This window comes from Apodemus sylvaticus, chromosome 7, assembly GCF_947179515.1.
Source record: "Apodemus sylvaticus chromosome 7, mApoSyl1.1, whole genome shotgun sequence".
NCBI classification, from domain to species: Eukaryota; Metazoa; Chordata; class Mammalia; order Rodentia; family Muridae; genus Apodemus; species Apodemus sylvaticus.
Genome location: NC_067478.1, coordinates 20,243,584 through 20,258,895, shown reverse-complemented (window position 1 = coordinate 20,258,895; position 15,312 = coordinate 20,243,584). Strand labels below are relative to the sequence as shown.

Genomic DNA, 15,312 nt, shown 5'->3' with positions numbered 1-15,312 from the left:
TGCCAGTAAGGTATGTGTTATCAAGAAGATAAAAGATAAGTTCTGGCAAGGATGGGGAGGGAGGGACTGCGCACCGTTGTGCAAGGTAAATTCATGCAGCTGTTAGGGAATGCAAGGTGGAGGTTCCTCAAAAAGCAAAACACACAATGCCCGCCCCCCTAAAATCCAGAAATCCTACAGAACTGAAAGAAGAACAAACCACCCTATGATTTAGCTAAAGATGCAAACTACTGGGCATATGGGCTTCGTTCATGCATCCCTGGGCACACAGTTCCTCGTTAAGGGGAGAAAGACATGGGCAAGGAGACAGATCCACTTCATCTATTTGCTGGTGTGCTCGAGGGCCAGGCTCCAGATGAGAACATTTGTTCTTTGCTACTGGGAAATTCAAAGAAGTGAAACTAAACCAGACGATCTGTAGGGACAAGGGAGCCTAATCATTTTTCCTTCCACAAATGGAACTCTGTGAACTGGAGAGAGGGTCTGACAGCTAAGAGTGAGCGTGGCCTCCCATCTGAGTACTAACCAGGCCCGACCCTACTTAGCTTCCAAAATCAGGTAGGTGCCTTCAGGGTGCTCTGGCCTTAGTTGGGGGACCTCGCCTTTCTCAGAGAAGAAGAAGAGGAGGATATAGGGGAGCAGCTGTATGATGGGGGACTGGGAAGGGGGGCTGTGATCAGGTTGTAAAGTGAGCGAGTAAATAAGTAAATAAACAAATAAATAAAGGGGGGACGTTGTGGGTCTTCCAGTGGACCTGAGTTCTGTTCCCAGTGATCCAGTGTCTCACAACTGCGGGTAACTCCAGCTCCAGGATATCTGATGCCCTCTTCTGGGCTCCTTGGGCTCCTGAACCCATGTGGAGCACACACACACACACACACACACACACACACACACACACACACACACATACAGTTGACTTGGCTTGTTTCTTTTACTTTTTCCTTTTCTTTTTTTTAAAATAAGCTTTATTATATAAACATTTCAAAAAGCTTATTTTAAGATTTTTGATTGTCAATTATGAGAAACACTGAATAAGGAAAATTAAATATTTAAGGCCTGTTTGAGCTGTGCAACGAATTCAAGGCAAGCCTAGGCAACATAGTGAGGCCTAGTCTCAAGACAGAAATAAAGGGCCTAATAGATGGTTCAATGCATAAAACGCTTGCCACCCAAGGCTGACCACATGACCTTGAACCTCAGAACCCACTTGAAAAGAAATCCCAGGAACACTTGGAAACTCTTTTTCTTAATGGCTTATTGGAAACATCCTTAAGACCAGAGCCAGGGAATGACTGGGAACTGTCACCATGGCCTCATGGGTCATTTATTCGTGCATTCATGCATCAAATATTTAAGAATATCAGCCAGCCTGGACATGGTGGTGAATGTGTTTGTGTGTGTTTAAGTGTGCATATATGTGAGTGTTGTATATAGGTTTGGTGTGTGGTTTTGTGTATGCATTTGTGTATGTATATGTGATTGTATATATGCATGTATATATGCACACATGTGTATTTGCATTTTGTGTGTATTGTGTGCATTTGTATTTGTACTTGAGTGCACTTGTGTGTGTTTGTATGTGTTTACATGTCTATGTGTATATGTGTATGTGTGTATTTTGTACATGTTTAGTATGTGTTCATGTATGCATGTGTTTGTGTTTATGTGTTATTGTATATGCATGTGTGTTTGTATTTTGTGTATGTTGTGTGTGCATCTGTGTGTCTATATGTATTTTGTGTGTGTTTGTGTGTACATGTGTTTATGTGTCTCTGTGTTTAAGTATGTGTGTGTGTGCATGAGTGTGTGTATGATTCTGTGTATAATTGTGTATGCATATGTTTGTACATTGTGTGTTTATGTGTCTGCATTGCGTGTATGTGCATACACATGTGTAAAGGTCAGGGTACAGTTCTACAAATGCAGAAAGAAGGTGGAGCCATGGCTGCTTCGAGTCTGACACAGAACTGAAACTGGGCTTTAGATAGTCCCAGAGCTTTTTTTTTTTTGTCTTGCTACAACATTATAGGACACATAGCTTTGTGACATTTCCCATCTATTACAAATATTAATACAAAGATGCTTGAAGCCTCGCGCAAAGACACTGGGTGGAAACAGTTTTCCGAGGTGAGCTAGAGCTGGCAACCCTGCTCCTTGGTGGCCTTTGAATTCTCACCCTGGGCTGAGAACAGGAGGAAGGCAAAGGACGCCTGCTGGACAGCGAGGGCGGCTTTGTCCAAACGTCTGTGCTCGGAGGCCCGGAGGGCTCAGGGCTGGGTAAGGCAGAAGGCCTTCCTGCTTTTTGCTGGTGTTTAGTAACAATCAAGGTTTTATTCCACCCTCAAGTAGAGGCTAATTATAGGCTCCGGCTCGCCAGCATATAGCCTGCCAGCCCTGCTTTCCTGCTTTCTTCCCAGGCAGAAATCCTAAAATAAATGAACAGTCTCCCCTCCTCACTCCAGAGGACCCTGCAGTGTCTATCACTGCCCTTCCTAACCAGGAAGAGACGCAACCAAAAAAGACCAGTTATGTGGTATGAGGAGGGTTAGAGCCTTTGCTAGGGTTCAGTACAGACTCAGGGCCTGCGACAGTGGCCCAGAGGGGTCCTGACCAAAAGCAAAGCATGGGGCCTGTAAGGGAAAATCTTCAGGAAACCTTCACAGAGCTGAAGATAGGAAGGAAGGTGTGTTTATTGACTGCCTAAGCCTGGATCCAGCATTATGCCTGAGCCGATTTGTCCTGGCTGAGATAGTGAACCACCAACTATTTTAGAAGTTTTGAGCTGGTTAAACACGCCATCATGAAGAATTAAATTATGCGAGTTTACAATTAGTTGCTTAAAACAAAGTCAGTACATATTCAGAATTAAAATGCAGTAGCCCCTGCTCCTTTCAAAATGTACTGAATATTAGGTCTGATTTTGACGTTACTTGCTTTGACTATGTCTGGATGTTGGAAATGCTACATTGTGGTTCCCTGTATCTCTTTCCAGCCCTGTATTCTGTGAGATGTTGGTAACTTGATATCAGCCAAGGACAGAGTATTTGCACCAGGGAAACTGGCAAACACTGTAAACCACAGGATATATTTGCAGGGAGTTCATATTAAATATGCCCTGCCTTGACATCAGTACTGGATATTTGCAACTTCATTAAATGCTTGTGGCACCATTTTAAAGCTGTCAACACATTCAAGTCACTGGTAAGAATATTATTGCTCAGAGAACTAAGGTTGCCCCAAGTCACAGAGCTGGAAAGTAGCAGAGCCAGAATGCTACTCCATGTTAGTGTGACTCAAAAGCATGTGTGTGTGTATGTTTGTATGCGTGTATATGTTTGTATATGTGTGTGCATGTGTGTGTTTGTGTGTATGTGTGTTTATGTGTGTGTATGTTTGTATGTGTGTTTATGTATATGTGTATGTTTGTATGTGTGTATGTATGTGTTTGTGTGTATGTGTGCATGTGTGTGTTTATGTGTATGTATATGTTTATGTGTGCATGTGTGTGTTTGTGTGTATGTGTTTATGTGTGTGTATATTTGTATGTGTGTGTGTGTTTATGTGTATGTGTATATATGTGTTTGTGTTTATGTGTGCACGTGCATGTGTGTGTTTACATGTGTGCATGTGTGTATATGTGTGTGTTTGTATGTATGCATGTGTGTTTATGGATGTGCATGTGTTTGTGTATGTATGTGTGTATGTGTATATATGTGTTTGTGTATATGTGTGCGTGTGCATGCGTGAGTGTATGTATGTGTTTATATGTGTTTTTGTGTGCATGCACAGTCTCATGTGTGTGTATGTGTTTGTGTGTGTGTGCATGTATGTGTATTATAAGCTAAAAGGCTCATAATATTTAGCAACCCTCCTGGACCACTTTCTCCTTTCCTCCTTTGCTCTCCACATGCAGACAGCCAAGGCTCCCAGTTCCTCTTTGGGTTGCACCACGAAGATAAATATCTTTCTCACAGGTTCTGAGATTGCCAGCCTGACCCCACTGATCCAATCCTCTCTCTCTTCAATCCCCCACGCCTTGTTTTGCTTCCAGAACCCCATGACCGGATGGGTCTCAGGGAAGAGCTTTGTAGTTAGGGAACTTTTCTGCTGAGCATTTTCTCAGGAGAAGAAAGAGTATTTCTATTTTAAGCTCTGAGAGATGTACATTAATTTTCTGGTCCTCACTGATTTACCACTGAAGAGGATACCAATTAACATTGGCTCTGTGCAACTTTCTTTCCAGGAGAGAAGGCAGTAAAAATAGCAAATGTCACCATGTACAGCCGTCACAGGGATGCTCACCCTGAGCTACCCCATGGCCTTGGTCATGTGGCCCGTCTCTCTAGGAGAGAAGGTAGAAATGAATGTACTTATGAATGGTCTTTGTAACTAACATTGAAGGGTAGGCAGTCTGGAAGCTTGCTACAAGGAGAGCTGGGAGAGCTACCAGTGGGGTGTCCTCACCCCCTGTTTCCCCTCTGACCTGAAATGCCACTGTCACAGCTCTATGCTTTAATGCCAGTTTCCCCACGCAAGGAGACTGCATGTGGTGGTTTGAATATATGATGGCCCCTCCCCCAGACTTATGTGTTATAGCTTCAATCCTCAGGTGGTAGAGCTATTTTGGAAGGTTCTAGAAACTTAATGAGGTTGGAGTCTAGTTGTAAGGAAATAGCTCCCTGGGGCATTTTCGTGGGGCCATGTCATGACCTCTCCTCTATCCCTGCTTTCTCGCTGTTTTGAGGTGAGTTATAATAGTCTGCCTCACAATAGCCCAGAAACAATGACGCTGGACTGAAAGTCTTCAAGTTGTGAAAGAAAAAGAAGCATTTTTTCCACTTAAGTCATCTATCCAGGTATTTTGTTACAGCAACACAAGTCTGACAAACTCAGCTCATCCGGGAAGTGTCAGTAGGAGCTGATTGTGGGGCTGGGTGGTCTTGAGAGAAAGAGACTTGGGACCTGTAAGTAGCAATGAGGGAGAAGCAAGAGATGCTTTCAGAGGGGACATCTCAGATGGATTCCAGACATGGGTCGTGAGAGGCTCTGGTGGGTTTTAGAGTAAATTCTGAGGGGCTGGTCAGGAACGAAGACGAGGCAGTGGCTGTTGTTGAGGGAGGGATGGCTGTCAGAGCCTCCGGCCACCTCACTGAGGTGTCTTTAGGACACCCTATCTAGTGATTCTTCAACGGCAATCCCCAGCGTCCCTGGGAGCTCATGGGAAGTGATCATACCCCACTTCAATGTAAAAATCGGGAGTTCTGAAGCTGCATCACAACAACTGTGTTTTGATCATTCAATGTTTTTGTGCAGAGAGGAATCACAACATCTGATAATGGCTGCCATTCACTCTCTACTCAGTTGGTGTCCAGCTTGCAGATCAGGGTCTCTCTCTCTCTTTCCCTCCCTTCCCCCTCCTTTTCTCCCTCCCCCAGCACCTTTCCCCCTCCTCCTCCCCCATCTCTCTCAAGCACACACACACACACACACACACACACCTTGAAGAATCAGTGGCTTGTGAGCAAGCCCTCCTTCCGGAGTGCCCTTGCTCTTGTTCACCTGGTTGCCTGTGACACGGGGATCACCCGCCATCCCTCACAACCCTGGATACCCAATAAATCCCACATCACAATCATGCTCATTTCGTATATGCCTTTCTCTGTATAGCCTTATTCATTTGCACCCTTGTTTCTTCTGCATATGATTCCGGTTTGTTGGGCAGCAGGTTCTGTACCTGCTGATGGAGAAAGAGCAGCTACTATGGGGGATGAGGCTAAAGGGGCAAGCAAAGGCCATCTACAGAAGGAAGGACTCCGAGACAACAAACGAGAGGGCGGGGACTTCTCTGGCAGCTGTAGAAAGAGTCTGAGCATGAGTTGGGTGTGATGTGGTTATGAGGGAAGGGAGACTGCAGCGCTAGAGAGGATGCTGAGGACCAGAGGAGGCTCTTAAGCTGGTATGGGGGATTTATCCTCCTAATGATAAATGGCGGTATCGACAAGGTTGGTTGTGGGGGTGAAGAGAAGAGGAGCCAGGGTAGACACTTCTCCATGACAGAGCACACTTTTAGGCCGAGTTGCCGGAAGCCTGGGGTAAACGTTGCTGACACTGCCCCTCGTCCCTGTCATCAATGTGCTGGAATCAATCCATTCCCACTCAGGGTAAACAACCTGTGGGCAACCACCCTCTTCTAGTCTCAAACCCAGCTCTTCTCCTCGCCACAGAGTAAGTAACACCAAGATTTGGTTCCTCCTCTGCAGTTCCGCCTCAGTTGTGTGCATTGAATGTCTCAACTTGTGGAAAACGCTGAGCAGCCAGCCTAGCCCAGGCGGAGTGTTCTACACCTGGTGGTCGTTCTTATCATTGTTATTTGTCTTTGTGCAAAGCAACTGTACAGTGAGTGTCGGGTGAATTAGGTTGCTGTGTGCATTTTCAGCCATTGCTCCCGCTCCATCTGTTCTTTTAAAATCCTCCTTCCTCTTCTGTGTGTGTGTGTGTGTGTGTGTGTGTGTGTGTGCTCACATGCGCGCTTGAACTAGGGGTCTCATGCATGTCAGGCATGCGTCTACCACTAAGCTACATCCTGGTCCCTTGCTTATTATGTCTCCTCCTCCTCCTCCTCCTCCTCCTTCTTCTTCTTCTTCCTCTTCCTCTTCCTCTTCCTCTTCCTCTTCCTCTTCCTCTTCCTCCTCCCCTCCTCCTCTTCTTTCTCCTCTTGTTCCTCCTCCTTCTCCTTCTTCTAATGCACAGGCAGTTGAATGAAGACTTCCATCTAGTGGCTTCACACACATATTTTTTCTTTCAATTTCTCCTTCCACTGTCCTTCGGAAAGCCACAGTCACGCTTACCCTCATGTCTGGGTCTTACCCTCTCTTGTTGCTGCTTCACTAGGGACATTGTTATTAAAATAAGCAGAGCTGGTGGTAGCAGGTGAGGGACTCAACCACAACTGTGTTTTAAAAAAGAGGTGAGAACAAAGAGCATTTTAAAGAAGCTTCTCTGGTTAGAGTTAAAGATATCTGTGTCCTAGCAGCCAGAACTGCATGCAGGCTTCAGGGGAGCTGGGTGAGGCTGGGTTCCTGGGAAATGAACTCAGTTGGCACAGTGATGTGGGAGTCCCTTGCAAACATCTTCAAGTAAGGATGGATGCTCAGCATGACTTGCTTCTAGCAACAAATAAACAGGAAGCCAAAATCTGTGCCTAGGACCGCAGCCACACCTCGCTTGACATTACGTTGAAGACGGCCATCTTGCTAAGCCTTCACTCACGTGCGGTCTCTAAGGATGCACTTTTGCCGCTTGGCTCTGATGAAGGCACCACACTCCACTCTTCCTGCTATGCTGGCCGATTCTCCTTATCAGAGCTCTCATGCTGCCTGCTCTCTCCTCAAGGAGAGATCCTCGGGGCTCCTCGGGCCTCGTATTTTCTGTAAGTGATCTCATCTATCCACAGGGATTTAAATGAAATGAAATTGTGTGTGCCACTATTTTCTTTTTGAGATAGGCGCTCACTATGTAGACCAGGCAGGCCCCACAGAGATTTGCCTGCCTCTGTCTCTTGAGTGCTGAGATCAAAGGTGAGTGCTGTGCTATCATGCCTACAGAGCGATGTTATGGAGACATTTTCCCAGTTGACACTCCTTTTTCCCCAATGATGCTAAGCTTGTATCAAGTTGACATAAAACTAGCCGGCATAATTGGGAATAAAGTGCGGAGCCTTAGACGGTGGTCTTTACTACTGGACAAGTTTGCCTGTGTTCAGGTTGTTCACGCACTCAGTCAGTCTGGGGTCTGGCCTTTCTGGATCATACTGGTCTTCCCTCCTGCCTCTGTCCGGAACTCTGCTCATCCTAACTACCTCACCTCAAACAGAACTTCCTCTTCTCTGCTCATCTCTGCCTCGTTGGCTTTCTCTGCATCATTTACAATGGATTGTAATGACCACCAAGGATATATTTTGAGATAGAATCTGACTCTGTAGCCCAGGCTAGCCCAGACATTGCATTCTTCCTGCCTCAGCCTGCAGCCTGCTGGGATCACAGGTGTGCTTTTGTCTTACCTGTTTGCTGATTGACAACAGCCCCCCCCCCTCCTTTCTGCCCTATTTGTGACATGGGCTGTGGTAGAGTGGATGCCAGCTGAACTGACAAGCAGCTAGTATTCCTTTGTGGAGAACCAACGCTGACGTAAGAGTTGCTTCCTGAACTCAGAAATGCCGGGGGCCCACCTTAGACAACACTAAGAATCCCCCTTGTCACAGCTCCATCTGGATGCCTCCAAAGGAAGGTGTTTTGAGCACCGGATATGTCAAAGACTCAGTGGCCTTGGGGAATCTGTAGGGTAGCCAGCTGACCCCCCCTTATTGTCCATCTCTGTTTTCCAAACTCTATCCCCTTCTACTGGAGCAGTGGTTCTCAACCTTCCTAATGTTGTGATCTTTTATACAATTTCTCATCTTGTGGTGACCCCAACCATAAAATTATTTTCCTTGCTACTTCATAGCTGTAATTTTGCTACTGTTATGAACTGTAGCATAAATATCTGATATGTAGGATATCTGATATGGGACCCCTGTCATTTGATCCCCAGGTTGAAAACCACTGTACTAGACTGCTCTGAGGTGTGCTCCTGATAAACCCTCCCTCTTTAGCTTGCCGTACAAGGCCCCTTATAACTTGACCTTGCTGATCTCTAAGTCTGACCTCTTCTCAGGGGCTGAACTCTTTTTGACTATCTCGAACTTCCCAGATTCCAGCTCTTGCTTCATTCTGCTATGTGCAAACATCACAGGCAAGCCTTATCTAGCCCTGCCTCCTTTTGTGAGGGGAGCTCCTATTCATCCCTCAAAACCCAGCCCCAGCTGCCCAGTGCATCTCCACAGTGGTCATGCTGTCTCTTGTCCTCTTGCTTGTCTTCACCTTTGTGTCCCCTGGCCAGTGACTATCTCATGTTCCTGCCTCATGGTCTGTTCAGTGCTGAGATTATAGCCAGGGGCCTCCTCATCTGGCTCTCTTTTGTTCTCGACAACAATTTTAAAAAAGCAAACATATCTATTATGGAAAATTTCAAGTATATAATGATACACCGATAGATCAGAAGTCTGACTTCCCACATATGTTTCAACAGTTATAAATCTTATGTCTGATTTTCAAATCTCTGCTCTTGTCAACTTCTGGCCTCACCTCAGAGGTCATTATGCAAACCTCATCTGGGATATATGTTTCATCAATCTTTGATGTTTTGTGTCCTTATATTTCAGTTTTTAAAATTAAGATACCACATACAGCCAGGTGTGGTGGTACACACCCCTGTAATCCCAGCACCTGGGTGGCTGAGACAGGGAAAGTGCCAGTTTATGGTCAGTCAGGGCCACAGTAATGAGGCCTTCCTTGTCTTGAAACAAAAGGAAAACTCTAAAGGAGGAAAATACCTATAAAAACAGCACCAGCAGTGGGCACACATCTACATTTGATTTTTAAAATTCAACGGCCCCAACAGTCCTATAATTTGGCATCCTCCTGCCTCAGTGCTTTCTCCACTGACGAGTTCTTCAGCGGCTTCTGCTTTTCTTTGGTTTAATACCTGTATCATTCCTCCATCTTTTTGGATGTCACGGTTTCGAGCCTCCAACACTGTGCTCTGACCCCCAGGCTGACGATCAGGCTGGCCCAGGGTAGCTCCCTTCCTGTTTACTGGCTCTAAGTAGCTCCATTTCTGATTGTATTAACTGTGGACAATACCTTTCTCACATACTCTCCCCCTCTTATAATCACAGATGTTTTATTTTCTAAGGTCAAACGGCAGGACAGAAGGGGGAAAAAAAAACCCTGTTTAATCACCAGATGACTGTATTATGGACGCCAGCATGAGCTAGAGCCCCGTTCTTCTGAGAATTATGATGTAGGTGCCCCTGGCTGTCAGCCGCTTTGGGCGGATGGCCAAGTCCTTGTTTTACTTCCCAGCTGAGCATCCTCAGCCTGGGGAATCCTGCCAGCGATTCGGTTATTTTCCGTGGTGCTCCCTCTCCAGGGCAGGCCGGTAAGCTCCCCGCGCTCAGCCGTCTGCCTTCCCACTGTGATCAAACCAGGGCGCTGACATCAAATAGCGGCCATTTCTCTTCCTATGAAGCAGGGCAGCTTTATCCGAGCCCCAGCAGGTGCATGCTAATCCCTTAATAAGCAATCAGTAAGTTGATGAATAAGTGATGTGCGCTGAAAGCGGCAAGCCCGTGAGACAGGGAGATATCCGTTCACAAAGAACAAGACGGGCGAGCAGTGAGAGAGCCGGTGAAGAAAGGCAGCGGGCTCCCTGGAAGCTCTGGGAAGGAAGTGCGGGAGGCCAGTTCGGAGCCGCCTGGCAACTCCACGCTAAGCACCAGCGAGCTTGCGTATTGTCCTCCGCAGGCATGGGCCTCTGCTGCCGAGGGTCTGATAATGTACACGGCAGGCTTCATGGGCTGTGCCGTTGCTGTGACGCACAATCCCCTTGGTATGAAAACAGTTGGGTATGACACACAGGTGGGAAGGACTTTATTTTAATAAAAAAGCGATTAGCCTCACAGGACTGGAGAGATGGCTCGTGGGTAAGGTGCTTGCTGGGCAAACACGAGGATCTAGGTTCAAATCCCAGACCTATGTGAGAAAAGATGCTGGGTGTGGAGGTGCACACCCGGAGCCTGCCTGCCAGACAGTGTAGCCAGAGAGTGATTTCCTGGTTCAATGAGAGACTGTGTCAGAAAAAATAAGGTTGGAAAGCCACCGAGGTTGACACCTGATGTTGACCTAACCCTCTGACCTCCATGTACACGTTCCACACACAACCAACCTGATTTGCCCAAACACAGATTCCCGGATGGATGTACACCACTGCTGACGAATGCACGGGAAGTTCTGGTACCCAACGACTTGTGACAGAGAAAATTGGAACAATCTGAACCCAATGCCTGGATGTTACTTGGCTGGGCTCTAGAGCCTGGATGTTTGGTTGATCATTCTTCTAGATGTTTCTATGAGGGTAAAGTTAGTTAAAATTGGCATGGGCCATGGTGTTGGGCACGGGGTACAGACTTGTTATTCTAGCTACTCTGTAGGTTGAGATAGGAGGACTACAAACTCAAGGAATGCCTGGGCTATAATAGAGTGTGTTCTAGGCCAGTTTGGACATTTAAGTGAGATCTTGTATTAAAAAGAAGAGGCCGAGGAAATGGCTCAGTGACAGAGTACCAAGCTAGCACAAACAAGGCCCCAGGTTCAACCCCAGCATCACCACTGTAATAGTAATAGTAATGATATGCTCAGCAGTCCATCATTATTATTATTGTTATTGTTATTGTTATTATTTTAATTATATAGACTACTTTCTGTAATGTGAATGAGCCTCATTCAGTCAGCTATATGATCAGATAAAATAGACACCAGCATTCCCTGAAAAACTGGACTCTGTGAGCAGACCTCCCGTGGGCTGACCTGCAACTGGGATTTGCATTCTATCTAAAAATCTTTGAGTTTTGCTTCAAGTAAAGTGCATCCTGTACAACGTTAAGGGTGGGCATGCTGAGTGCTCGGTGCTCTTCCTATATTAGAATATTTCACAACTAAGACAAATGAGGTGATAGAAGCAACGTTAACTAGAAAAAAAAAATCACTGGTCCAGCGGTCAGCACGTCACAGTGCTTAAGACAGAGGCACTTCCTGGGGAGTATGCTGGGATGGAGGTGGGAGCGACTGCAATGAAGAGGCCCAGAGGAGAACACGTTCCCAGGGTAGCAGACATGTAGCTGGAGTGGCGTTTGCTGCAGACCTGGGAGCAGGGTCAGGCTGCTGTCAGCACAGGCACAGGAGGGTCAGGACACAAGGACACACAGTCCACACTGCCCGAGACTCCCAGATGTCCTTTCTGCTCACCCAAAGGGAGCTGTTTGGAAATGATTATTTCTAACTTTCCTCTGATGAGACTTAATCTCCTGGGTGTTCGACCATGCCAGACAGATTTGTGCTACTCAGAAATATGCTGGGATCCACAGTACCAGGGCTCCTCTCTGATTTCAGGTGTGGCTCTCAGAGAAGATCCTTTGTGTGCATACATGTTCATGCATGTGTCTGCATGTGCACACATGTACACGGAGGACAATCTCCAGTGTTATTCCTTGGGATCTCTCCATTTTCTTTTTTGAGCTGGGGTTTCTTACTGGGACTTGGCGCTCACCAATTAGTCCAGGCTGGCCAGCCAGGGATTCTTGCGTCTCCCATCCTTGGGATTGTGAACCTGGGACCAGGCTAGGGAGATAGCTGTGCAGGTAAAGTGCTTGCAAGCAAGCCCGATGACCTGAGTTTGACACACATAAAAATCCATTCACACTACCAAATTTGATTACCATGTTACCATGTCTGGTTACCAGTGATCAGAAAAGCCATAATACCACTCGTATTTCCACTCCGTGTCACGGGCAGTGTCTGTCTTCCACCGAGTGGGTTGAGAGAGATCTAAAGAGGGGTCCTATCACATTAAACTTGTGTTTTGACCACACCCCTTGTGTCCCTCCTGGTCCATTTATCATTGACATCAGTCGCATGCCTAGCACTGTGCTGATGCAATCTAATGCGGCTGGACCAAAGCGTGGATGTGCTGATTCAACATTCTTCCTAGACTCCAGGGTCCGCGGTTCACAACTTGGTCTCTTTAATATTTGAATTCTCATAGTGCCTGGTACGTGGCAGTGCCTGCATCCAAAGCCTCAGAAAGGAACAGAATAAAAGGGAGTCTGTGACAACCGCACAGTAGCGACTGTGATAAATGCTACACTGTCAGGCTGCCGCAAGGAGGCTGGGCCGATGGGTGCCACCACCGTGAAAGGTTCTGTACTTACGCGTGACACTAATTACACACACAGGCTGGCAAGTGGTAGTCTAATCCGACACTGACAAAGCCTCCCTCCCTCCTGCTAGATCCCTGTGAGCTTCAGAAGGAGGGCCTCCGCCATGACAGCAGCTGCAATCACTCCCTTCCTCTTCAGAGAGGGAGATGAGGGTGGGCCATGCTAGGAGCCTGGGAAAGGGTTTGTAGAATGGGCTGGAGAGCTTGGGGCTCTGCCTTGAAATTCAAGCTCTGGCCTAAGCCCCAAAAGCAACCCAAAATGAAACTCAAAGAGGAGAAGGATTTCTTCTGTCCCAAATAGCAACGGAGAGGAGGGACAGGTGGGCTCACTGTACAACGTCTCCGCACAGAGGGAGATTTTAGGGTTGATTTTTGAATCCTCAAGAAATTGAGACCTGTAGTAGAAATCCTGACATGGTTGGATTGGCTGCAGCGCGGCAAGGATTGTGTGCTTGGCCTCCCAAGTCCAGGTGGCTCTGATGGAGTGGTGATTCTAGGAACCCAGGACCTGACACGCAAGGAACATTTTGCAATGGGGTGGAGACGCTACGTTTGCAGGACAGATCCTAGAACAGCCAGAAGGTGGCGCCACTTGCCAAGAGGCAACAGCCAGGGACTCCCCTCCGCCCCTCCCCCCCCATTGCTGCCCACAAGGAGACACCCGGGCTCATCCCTATGTGTCACTGTACAGATACTGTCTGTACTCCTTCCTGCCTGAGATACTATCGAGTCGGATCGGCTGGGTAGACAGGGTACAAGGGGTACGCAATATTCGTGGTTATTATTATTTAACTATAACAAATGACGACCCCGATTGCTCACAATGAATGTTTGCTATGGCCAGGCACTACAATCAAGATTCGAAATAAATTCTTTAAGTCTCACAACAACATTGTGGCGTGAATATTATCTTCCTCTTATGGACCACGGCGTTTCATCCGGAGAGGTCAAGGTTATGGGGTTTGTCTTAGGTCACAAAGCCACAGTATGAACTCAAGCCTCGGGATGTAGCGCATGCCCTGTTAGCTACTACATCATCTTCCTTCCTGCCTGATTTCCTCTTTCTTCTTCCCTTCCCTTCCTGTCTTCCTTCTGTCCTTTATTATTTCCTGTCACCAAGTCATCACTGCAAAATTCAGGGAAGACTAGACCCCACTTCTGATACTGGGGAATTCTCAGTGTATTGAGTAAGGCTGAAAAATGACCACCTTGGGGTATAGAAGGATGAGGACGGCTCATGAATATTCATTAGCACCTACTTGCCAGCACAGCATTAGAGCTCAGGAATCCCAGCTGTGTGATGATTTAATTTAATCTGGGGTTTTGTGAGCTCAGATCCTCTGTGGGCTTTGCTTGCTCCCATTTGCCTCTTGGTCTAGACAAGTTCTTCTGGCAACACCTGAGATACATCCTGAGGTACCTTCCAGGTGTGTGAAGTGAATGACGCAGATGTTTCATCACTTCTGGGGGGCACAGGTCACCATCAGAATCTTGAGAATGCAGAGACCATATGTGCAGAACATTTCCAGCCTGGTCAAGTTTCTAAGAATAGGGAAAGAACATCTCTTCCTCTTAGCGTCTCCCCATGGCTCAGGAGTTTATAGATGGCTTTGCAGCACGAGGCTTGGGAGGTCAGAGAAGGCAGCCCTCGGATTTTACAGATGAGCCTCTGAATAAAAGGAATTTTTTGTTTAATAGGCTCAAAGCTGGGGAGCCACCAGAAGGAATCAAATAGAACTTGTCCCTTCAGGCCCATGTAGAAGACACTGTCACTTGCCTTCCAGGGGTATGAACGGGAATCTGGCTTATTTCCTGTGTCTTCTACGAGACCCAGGGGAGCTGGTCCCTCTGTTTAACCATTGAGAAAAGGGTTCAGAGAGGTCACATAGTAACTGTGTGTGTCCCTCCACGATGAGCGGTTCTCTCGGGGATGTCTGCGTTGCAGTTTGCCCTCCTAAATTTATGGTTCTCTCTCTCTCTCTCTCTCTGGTTTTTTGGATTTGTTTTTTTCAAGACAGGGTTTCTCTGTGTAGCTCTGGCTGTCCTGGAACTCACTCTGTAGACCAGGCTGGCCTCGAACTCAGAAATCCACCTGCCTCTGCCTTCCAGAGTGCTGGGATTACAGGCCTGCGCCACCACCACCCAGCGAATTTATGGTTCTCTAGGAGGAAGAATATGATTTCAAATGGAAAGGGAAGCACTAGAGATGAAAATAATGGTAGTTGGTTGTGGACTTTTGAAGTGGTATTTGAAGAACTAGAACAGAAACCAGGGATATATGATTAAAAAAACCCCAAAAGACTAAAAACAAACAAAAATGAAAACCTACCTCCAAACCCCAAAACAACAACCCCAAAATAAACAATAGCTTAAGTTATGGTTTACACTGCATACTGCTCCAAAGAGTCACTGAAATCCTAATTCCAAGATTTTTTT

At 46.7% G+C, this 15,312-nt stretch overlaps 1 protein-coding gene across 1 annotated transcript in view; it reads right to left on the bottom strand.

The window, feature by feature from the left end:
- Bfsp2 (beaded filament structural protein 2) overlaps nt 1-15,312 on the bottom strand; it is a 50,846-nt gene that overhangs the window by 28,781 nt on the left and 6,753 nt on the right. The window lies entirely within an intron of this gene.